We start from the raw sequence: 10,000 nt of genomic DNA on the forward strand, positions 1-10,000 counted from the left end.
TTCACAATGTACCACCATATAAGTATAAGATATAAGATTTTTCCAATAGAAGAAGTTTACTCCCCCTTAGAATGTAATGTGTTATAGTTTTCTTTTTTTTTTTTTAGGAACTGATCTATTCCCTTTATGGCTGACAATCCGAAAGAATTCTGAGGGAGGGGTCATTTCATTTTTAATCTAGAATAAAAAGAACTTCAAGAAATGAGAGAATTAAGAATACCCACTAGAAACACTAATCCAATCCATAATGATGTACCGGAAAATAGAACATTTTTGTTATTTGACCAACCTTCAGGAGAAGCAAATACAACAGGTACACTAATCAATAAAATAAATGAAATAGCAATTAATGCAAAAACAGCTAATTGGAAAGCAATAGTCATGTTTCTAATCCTCCAATTTACCAACAAAAGAACTTTACCATTTGATCCCTCAACCCCTGGATGCCTTTCTTAATATTCATTGAAAAAAAAATTTGTAAATGGAAAAACGCAGAAGGGTTTTATCATGAATTCATTGATTTTGTTTATTATCAACCCTTTTGAGGCTTGGATCGAGGATAGTTTTTTTACTTCACAAAAGGCATGCTGGATTTTGTACCTATATACATACCGATAGAAAACTAAACCAATAAATTCACATTGAATATCTTTCCTATGGGTCGATAAAAGGGTATCAATTCAAATACTCATGGTCTACTCAGTGGAATAAAGATAAAAAAATATATATATTAGCTTTTGGAGAGATGGCTGAGTGGTTGATAGCCCCGGTCTTGAAAACCGGTATAGTTTGAAACAAAGAATTATCGAGGGTTCGAATCCCTCTCTCTCCTTTTTCTCGATGAATAGATTTGTTTATTTTCTTAGTTTCTATCGAATCTTTTTTTCGGACTGGGCTATATATCCTCAACATCCCGAAAAAAAGATTCGATAGAAACTAAGAAAATAGGAAAATAAATTCTTCTTTACGACTCGCTCTACTCAACCAAATATTTATAGTAAAAAAAAGGGATTTCTACTTCATTGGATCTCACGTCTCAATTAAGAGGAGTCATGGAAAGAACAGGTCAAAATCGCGATCAATTCCTTTTTCAAATCCTGCGGCAGCTGCGCGAGCTCTTCCCGCGTGCCATAAATGGCCTACAAATAGAAAGAATCCTAGAACAAAATGAGAAGTAGCTAACCAACTTCTAGGAGAAACATAATTGACTGCATTAATCTCTGTAGCTACGCCACCCACGGAATTTAATGAACCTAAAGGAGCATGAGTCATATATTCCGCAGAACGACGTTCTTGCCAAGGCTGTATATCTTTTTTCAGTCTACTCAAGTCTAAACCATTAGGACCCCTTAGAGGTTCTAACCAAGGAGCACGCAAATCCCAAAAACGCATAGTTCTCCGCCAAAAATAACTTCTCCAGTCGGGGAACGCATTAGATATTTACCTAAACCTGTAGGTCCTTGAGCAGATCCTACATTAGCCCCAAGACGTTGGTCTCTAACTAGAAAAGTAAATGCTTGAGCTTGAGAAGCTTCTGGACCAGTGGGCCCATAAAACTCACTAGGATAAGCGGTATTATTAAACCAGACAAAGCAACAAGCAATAAAACCAAAAACAGATAAAGCACCTAAACTATAAGATAAGTAAGCTTCTCCAGACCATACAAGTGCACGCCGAGCCCATGCAAAGGGTTTGGTTAAGATATGCCAGATTCCACCAAGTATACAAATGGAACCCAACCATACATGCCCTCCAATAATATCTTCCAAATCGTCCACACTAACAATCCACCCTTCGCCCCCAAAAGGCGATTTTAATAAATATCCAAATAGAATACTTGGACTAAGGGTCAAATTGGTTATTTTTCTTACATCTCCCCCCCCCGGAGCCCATGTATCATATATACCTCCAAAATAAAGAGCCTTGAATACTAGAAGAAAAGCACCTATACCTAACAAGATTAAGTGAATACCCAAAATTGTAGTCATTTTATTTCTATCTTTCCATACATAACCGAAGAACGGAAAAGATTCTTCAAGAGTCTCAGGTCCCAGAAGTGCATGATAAATACCGCCAAAGCCCAATACTGCAGAGGAAATTAAGTGAAGTACTCCAGACACAAAGTATGGAAAAGTGTCTATAACTTCCCCCCCAGGACCTACTCCCCAACCTAGAGTAGCTAGGTGGGGAAGCAAAATTAAACCTTGTTCATACATGGGCTTCTCGGGTACGAAATGAGCCACTTCAAAAAGGTTCATTGCTCCGGCCCAGAATACTATTAATCCAGCATGGGCTACATGGGCCCCTAATAGTTTACCAGATAAATTGATAAGTCGGGCATTCCGGCCCACCAAGCGAAACCGGTAGTTTCCTGGTCACGACCAGTTAAAGCTAAAGTTCCATTAAAGAGCGTTTCCACGTGGTAGAACCTCCTCAGGGAATATAAGGTTTTCATGAGGCTGATCTTGAGCTGCCATCCACGCACGAATACCTTCGTTTAAGAGAATATTTTTTGTGTAGAAAGTCTCAAATTCAGGATCTTCCGCTGCGCGGATTTCTTGAGAAACGAAGTCATAAGCACGTAGGTTCAGGGCCAAACCGACTACCCCAAGAGCACTCATCCATAAACCAGTTACTGGTACAAATAACATAAAGAAATGTAACCAACGTTTATTGGAAAAAGCAACCCCAAAGATTTGGGACCAAAAGCGATTAGCAGTAACCATTGAATAAGTTTCTTCAGCTTGGGTTGGGTTAAAAGCACGGAATGTATTTGCGCCATCACCATCTTCAAATAAAGTATTTTCTACGGTTGCACCATGAATAGCGCATAGTAGTGCAGCGCCCAATACACCAGCAACTCCCATCATATGAAATGGGTTTAATGTCCAATTATGAAATCCTTGGAAAAAGAGGATGAATCGAAATATAGCTGCTACACCAAAACTTGGAGCAAAGAACCAACCAGACTGACCCAGTGGATAAATAAGGAATACAGAAACAAAAACAGCAATTGGACCTGAGAATGCGATTGCATTATAAGGTCGCAATTGAACAGATCGAGCAAGTTCAAATTGACGTAACATGAAACCTATTAATCCGAAAGCACCGTGGAGAGCAACAAAAGTCCACAGACCGCCTAACTGACACCAACGGGTAAAATCTCCCTGTGCTTCAGGACCCCACAGTAACAACAAAGAGTGTGCTAAACTATTAGCGGGAGTGGAAACTGCAGCGGTTAAGAAGTTGCAGCCTTCTAAATAAGAACTTGCCAAGCCGTGAGTATACCATGAAGTTACAAAGGTCGTACCTGTAAACCAACCCCCCAAGGCGAAATAGGCGCAAGGAAAGAGTAATAGACCGGACCAACCCACAAAAACGAAACGGTCCCTCCGCAACCAGTCATCCATAATATCAAATAAATCATTTTCATCTTTGGTAAATTTACCAAGAGCTATAGTCATAGCGATCCTCCTATTCAACTACTTCAACCATTTCCCAACACCTCATAGAGCATTTTCAGAGATGGGACGGACCTTGATCATTTATCTCTATTCATTTCTCTCTCTATATATATATAGAATATATAAGTATACTTTCCCTTGTTTTCTAATCGGTTTCGAATAAAAAATCATTTATGGGTCTATTGATATCTAGGGCAAATCCATGAACTCGATGTGGTTATTCCTTATCTATTCTTAAAAATCTTCCAAGTCATCAATCATAAAATCTGCTATGACTCCAAAATCCGATAGAAATTTTTTTTTCAGAACTGTTCAAGAAACAAATGATCCCCTGTTTCACTTCTTATACCTAGCGGATCTTCAGACATATTTCTCTCCTTTCATCAAAGAAACTTATTCTTGAAGTTTGGTTGTGAATTGACTTCTATTTTGTCTAGGAAACTACTGTAGGATCATAGGTTTTCTAAATTTCTATTTCATTTACAGTTTTTTCTTTAGTATTTCATTTTTTTTTATAAATACTATAATAAAAAGAAAAAACTGTAAATGAAAGTTTTTGTCTCATATATATGAATTGCTGGAAAAATATCGTACACATCGATATGAAAAGAAACTATTTGATATGTGAAGACATAATTTAATGTATTTTTCTATTATTTCTATAAGATTCTATCTAATCTTATAGAAATAATAGAAATTTATGGAAAAAAATATGTTTCATTTTAATTTTAAAAAAACTTGTTTGGTGGAACTTGAAATTCGTATTAAGGCCCTTCTGAGTAAAGAAAAGGCATAACCTTTTTTCTTAGTTCAGAAACAAGAAGATTTCATTGGAAATATTCAGAGATTCTTAGGGAGTCTAAACGAAAAAAGTCTTAAAAAGAAAAAAAATTGTTCGAATTGAATCTTTATCAAATTTGAATATCAGAATAGTAGATATAAATATAATTCAACGGGTTAGGTCCACTTACTTTTTTTTATTTTTCCATTATTGAATTTTACACTTTTTCTTTTTTATTACAAATAGAAACTTTTTCAAAATATCAAGAATCTTTTTATTCTTCCTTCAAATAGAAAGACTATTGCTTTTGAAAAAAAAAGTAAAAAGCCCCTTATCGGATTTGAACCGATGACTTACGCCTTACCATGGCGTTACTCTACCACTGAGTTAAAAGGGCCCTTTTTCTTTCTTTCAATTTCTAAATAAGGAACTAGCATGACTAGTACATATATTTGTTACTGTGTATACTTATTCTATAAATTTATATAAATTATTTCTATAAATTTATATAAATTATATAAATTAAATGATATAAATGGGATTAGAATACATGTACATCAATATCTATTATTTGTATAATGACTCATCAAAGAACAAAAAATTGGATTTACCTAGTGAATAGAATATAGTTAAAAAAAAGAATTGATTAAGATTGGATTTGATCCATATCAAATATATTATTTCAAAATGGATTCTTGAAGTCATTCTAATCATAACACTAAATTCTTTTTATTGATACATAAATGTACTCACAAAATAAAATATTTCATCGAAACATTGATAAAATCGAATCATTGATAAAATGGATTCAATATGTTCTGTCCCTAAACCAAATTTTTATTTTTTTATTGAAAAATTCTATTTTCCAAAGTTTTTTTTCTTAGTATTAGATATAAATCTACCTATCGAATCTTAGTATTAGTAATAAATGATAGAAATGAAGTTTTAACCTCTCGTCCTTTGCAACAAACGAATCATTCCTGTGAAGAATTTTCTCTTTATTGGAACATTACTTCTTTTTTTTTCTTATTATGACTGGAATAAAAAAATTTAGAAATATAAATGATTAATAAAAAATTTCTATGGAATTATGAAAGAACGAAAAATATTTTTTTTTATCGAATCATATCATTATATTGACAATTGCAAAAAACTGTTCATACTATGAACGTAGTATAATGGCGGTCGGGCAAGTATGCCCCCATCGTCTAGTGGTTCAGGACATCTCTCTTTCAAGGAGGCAGCGGGGATTCGACTTCCCCTGGGGGTAGGGTGTTACGAAAGGAAGTTGATCAAAAATTTTCAATAAAAACTGAAATGTATTCTTCCTATTGTGCTGGGTCGATGCCCGAGCGGTTAATGGGGACGGACTGTAAATTCGTTGGCAATATGTCTACGCTGGTTCAAATCCAGCTCGGCCCAAGAATTTGCCGATCCACTATGAAATTCTATAACCCATTTATAGTTCTCTGGAAATGACTGATGTGCTATGATACGGAAGAATCAAAATATTAAACATATCTAAGGTTATTTCTTTTTTTTCTGTATTCCATATTTCTTTCCACAAATTCAAAATCTTGTTAATAATCGGTATTCATGTCAAGATCTGTAAGTAGAAAATATAAGGAAAAATTGAAAAAAAAAATATTTTTTTTTCATTGATTCAATTTTCAATCGATTTGTTAATAGAATAAGAATAAGAAACGGATTACGAGTAATTTGTGTCGATCTCACTAAAGTGGATATCGATATACATATCAATATATAAAAAAATGCGCTTTTTTCATTTACAACAAAAAGGTTCGAATCCGAAATAGAAAAAGAAAAGGTTTGACAGAAACGGTCCGTAAAAATATTTATACAGTACACCCCTTTCCCTGGGATTGTAGTTCAATTGGTCAGAGCACCGCCCTGTCAAGGCGGAAGCTGCGGGTTCGAGCCCCGTCAATCCCGTTGGATATAAATCCAAAAAAATAAAAAATAAATTCCTTTTTTGTGTATTTGTAGGGAATCAAATTGATAAACAAAATTTTATTTGGGGCCCCCCCCTGCTTTTTCATTTGTTTCGCCGAAAAAGGAAGGAAAGGGATTTTGGACTTTCATCAAGAATAAATGTTTTTTTGTTTTATTTAGTATGGATAAAAGATCTTCCTATGTTATACTATTTCATGAGTTGATTTGATAGCTCAGATTTTGTGATTCATGATATTGATCCGATTTGATATCATTGAAATCCAATTTATACCATTGTTGAAAGATTGAACATTTCTATGGGATTAAATCCCGAATTTTTTTTTTAGAAATTTAAGAGAAATAGAACATAATAAAGATTATGGAAGTAAATATTCTCGCATTTATTGCTACTGCACTGTTTATTCTAGTTCCTACTGCTTTTTTACTTATAATTTATGTAAAAACGGTAAGTAAAAGTGACTAATTTCACTGAAATATGATTTCTTCATTTTTATGAATGATTTAAAAAAATGATCGTACAATCAGCGTAATCCAGATAGTAGAAATCAATTTGATTTCTACTATCTGAGAATTGCGTCCAATTTTTTTTTTCAGATTCTTTTTACAAACAATTCCGGTATCTTAGGAAAAAAAGGGGGTAAAAAAACAGGAATGGTTATTACACGGTCCGCCATTTTCCATATATATATATATCTATATAACCAGGTTAAGCGTCAGTTCATCGAAATAGAAATTTTAAGAAAAATTTGATTGGAATAGGAATCCATTTCTTCTTCTTTTTGATTCCCTTGTTTTTCTCAAAATAGGAATATGGGAATAATGAAAATATTTGTTTGATTGAAAGAGTATTTTCAATTCCTATAAGATACATAGAATACATTACACTACTAAAATATAATAGAATCAAGATAGATTTTCTATTTGAACTCAATTAATTAGTATTAGTTTAAATGAAATATTTTCATTCAATAGTTTCGAAATTCAAAAATTCAGGTAGAAATCAACAAGGTTACTTGGATCCCTTAACTCAATTTTTAGTATCCCTATAGCCCACTTCTTCCCCATACTACGAGGGAAAGGGAAAATGAAAAAACTACCATTAAAGCAGCCCAAGCAATACTTACTATATCCATGTAAATTTTGTCTCCTATCTCTATAAATATGAAGGAACTATTTCATTATTTTTTCAAATTTTTTATTCTATTCTTTTTTTTTGTATTATTCGCTAAAAATACTATACTATAATAGTGGAATTGCTATTACAGAGTCAAAAAAAGGATTCTGGGCTAACATCATTCACGAAAAACAAGAATTCATTCTATTTATTAGTTATTAGAACATCTAAAAAGTTTTTTTTGATTATTTTTAGTAAAATCATAAAACATTAAACATAAAAAAATTATAGGAAGTTATAAGTCAATGAATGTTACTACCAGGTGGGAATATTAAGATTTCTCTTTTATCATTTCCTTAAGGATTTCATAAAAAAAGAATCAAGACAGATTCATTTGCATACTTATACTCTTCTTTCTATTTGAAATAGTCCCTTAAATGTCTCCCAATTCGTTCTCTAAAATAATTAAAAAAACTTTTTTTCTTTTCTATTCGATTTTAGAATCAAAACTTTTTAATTTTATTAGAATATAGAATATGAAAATCTAAAGAATACTTTTTTTGAATATTACGAAAGCGAATTAGCTAAATTAAAGCTATTAAATAGAATTGATCTAAATAAATAATATTGATAAAATGTGGAAGCACTCATAAACTTTAAATTAGTCTGTATAGAAGGTTTTTCTTCTGCCTTTTCTCTACCTAAAAATGGACTTTCCTATCCGACTTATTCTTAATCCAATCTAATAAAAGACCCAGTCAGGAGACAGACACTACAATAGTTGTGTAGTGAACGAACTATCATTTCTAAATTTATGGATTCCTTTTCACTACTAGAATCTTTCCTTGAATTCGAGACAAAAATATTTACAACATTTTTTAAGCTACTGATGCTTATAATTTCGAATCAAACGCAATTCTCAAGACTCCTTTTCCCTCGCTTGCTTCTGTTGGAAAAAAAGTTTTCTAAAAAAACGTAATATAATCTTTCATTTACAGTTTCTTATCGATCAGGCGACACCCGGATTTGAACTGGGGAAAAAGGATTTGCAGTCCCCCGCCTTACCACTCGGCCATGCCGCCAATAAAAATATAGATATGAAGTTTTTGAGAATACTCCCCCCTTTTCTTTCTATTGAAAAATTGAAAAACAATCTTGAGACAAATCGCAACCGTTAACTATTCTTTTATGAATTATTCTTGAATATTTGAATAGAAATTTTTTTTTCTTAATGAGATCAGAAAATAAAAATTGATACATAACCAATCAATATTGCTTTTTTTTTTAACTTTGTTCATTCTAATTATAACAGCAACTTTCAATATATGTAAACCCTAGAATATCAATTTGATCTGTTACACAGATATTATCTAATCGAGTATCTTATCCATATCTATATAGATATAGAATACCAATACTATACGGTATTTTCAAGAAATTATCGTGCTTATTCTTTTTTTACAATTTTCAATAGAAAATTTGTAAAAATTCACACAACATGTTATGTGTTTGTTATCCTGAACAAATATGACTGCAATAAAGTTAGAGACAGATCTATAGCTGCAGTTAAATATATGCATGTTTCAAAAATACAAGCCTTATTACATTACACATAACATACTCTAATCATATTCTCCCCAATTCTCTCCAAAATACTTCACTTCAAAATATATCTTTTCTTGACAATTTCGAATGGATTTTTTTTTGTATCCAATTGAATTTGAATATGTAATATCATAATAATGATAGAAATGAAATGCATTTTTTTAGATTCCTAAAAAAAATATTGAAATGCCCGTAGAAATTTCCAATCCTTTTTTAGATTAGACTTTCGATTCTATCTGTTTGTTTTGTTGCAAATTCCTTCGAAGTTGAGTATCAAATTCTAATATTTCTTTCTCTTTTCATAATAGGTATTTCATACACTAAGAAATATTTGATACACGGGATTAGGTAAGATTTCATGTAATTCAGTATAAAGAATAGAAATTCCAATATTGCTAAATGGATTCATGTGATTTGATGAAGCATGACAGCAAATCGTGGAATATTTTTCGATAAAATTCACGGGGAAATTGAAAATGCTTGGGAGTGAAAATGAAGAAATGTCTACACTACCTGGATTGAATCAGATACAATTTGAAGGGTTTTGTAGGTTCATTGATCGGGGCTTAACAGAAGGGCTTTTTAAGTTTCCAAAAATTGAGGATACAGATCAAGAAATTGAATTTCAATTATTTGCCGAAACATATCAATTATTAGAACCCTTGATAAACGAAAAAGATGCTGTATATGAATCACTTACATATTCTGCTGAATTATATATATCCGCGGGATTAATTTGGAAAAGTAGTAGAGATATACAAAAACAAACTATTTTTGTTGGAAATATTCCTCTAATGAATTCTCTGGGAACTTCTATAGTAAATGGAATATACAGAATAGTAATCAATCAAATATTGCAAAGTCCTGGTATCTATTACCGTTCAGAATTGGACCCTAACGGAATTCCGGTCTATACTGGCACTATAATATCAGACTGGGGGGGTAGATTAGAATTAGAGATTGATAAAAAAGCAAGGATATGGGCTCGTGTGAGTAGGAAACAGAAAATATCTATTCTAGTTCTATCATCAGCTATGGGTTCGAATTTAAGCGAAATTCTAG

At 32.4% G+C, this 10,000-nt stretch overlaps 4 non-coding genes across 4 annotated transcripts; 2 read left to right on the forward strand and 2 right to left on the reverse strand.

Annotated features, from left to right (window-relative positions):
• Positions 1 to 4,570: 4,570 nt before the first annotated feature.
• TRNAT-GGU (transfer RNA threonine (anticodon GGU)) lies at positions 4,571 to 4,642 on the reverse strand. Its single transcript has one exon. It is a non-coding gene; the product is annotated as a tRNA-Thr (tRNA).
• A 941-nt stretch (positions 4,643 to 5,583) lies between these two features.
• Positions 5,584 to 5,667, forward strand: TRNAY-GUA (transfer RNA tyrosine (anticodon GUA)). The gene has a single exon. It is a non-coding gene; the product is annotated as a tRNA-Tyr (tRNA).
• A 457-nt stretch (positions 5,668 to 6,124) lies between these two features.
• TRNAD-GUC (transfer RNA aspartic acid (anticodon GUC)) lies at positions 6,125 to 6,198 on the forward strand. Its single transcript has one exon. It is a non-coding gene; the product is annotated as a tRNA-Asp (tRNA).
• A 2,146-nt stretch (positions 6,199 to 8,344) lies between these two features.
• On the reverse strand, positions 8,345 to 8,415 carry TRNAC-GCA (transfer RNA cysteine (anticodon GCA)). Its single transcript has one exon. It is a non-coding gene; the product is annotated as a tRNA-Cys (tRNA).
• Positions 8,416 to 10,000: the final 1,585 nt, after the last annotated feature.

This window comes from Vigna unguiculata, unplaced genomic scaffold, assembly GCF_037176805.1.
Source record: "Vigna unguiculata cultivar grain cowpea cultivar isolate G323 ecotype 2 unplaced genomic scaffold, ASM3717680v1 ptg000397l, whole genome shotgun sequence".
Classification (NCBI taxonomy): Eukaryota; Viridiplantae; Streptophyta; class Magnoliopsida; order Fabales; family Fabaceae; genus Vigna; species Vigna unguiculata.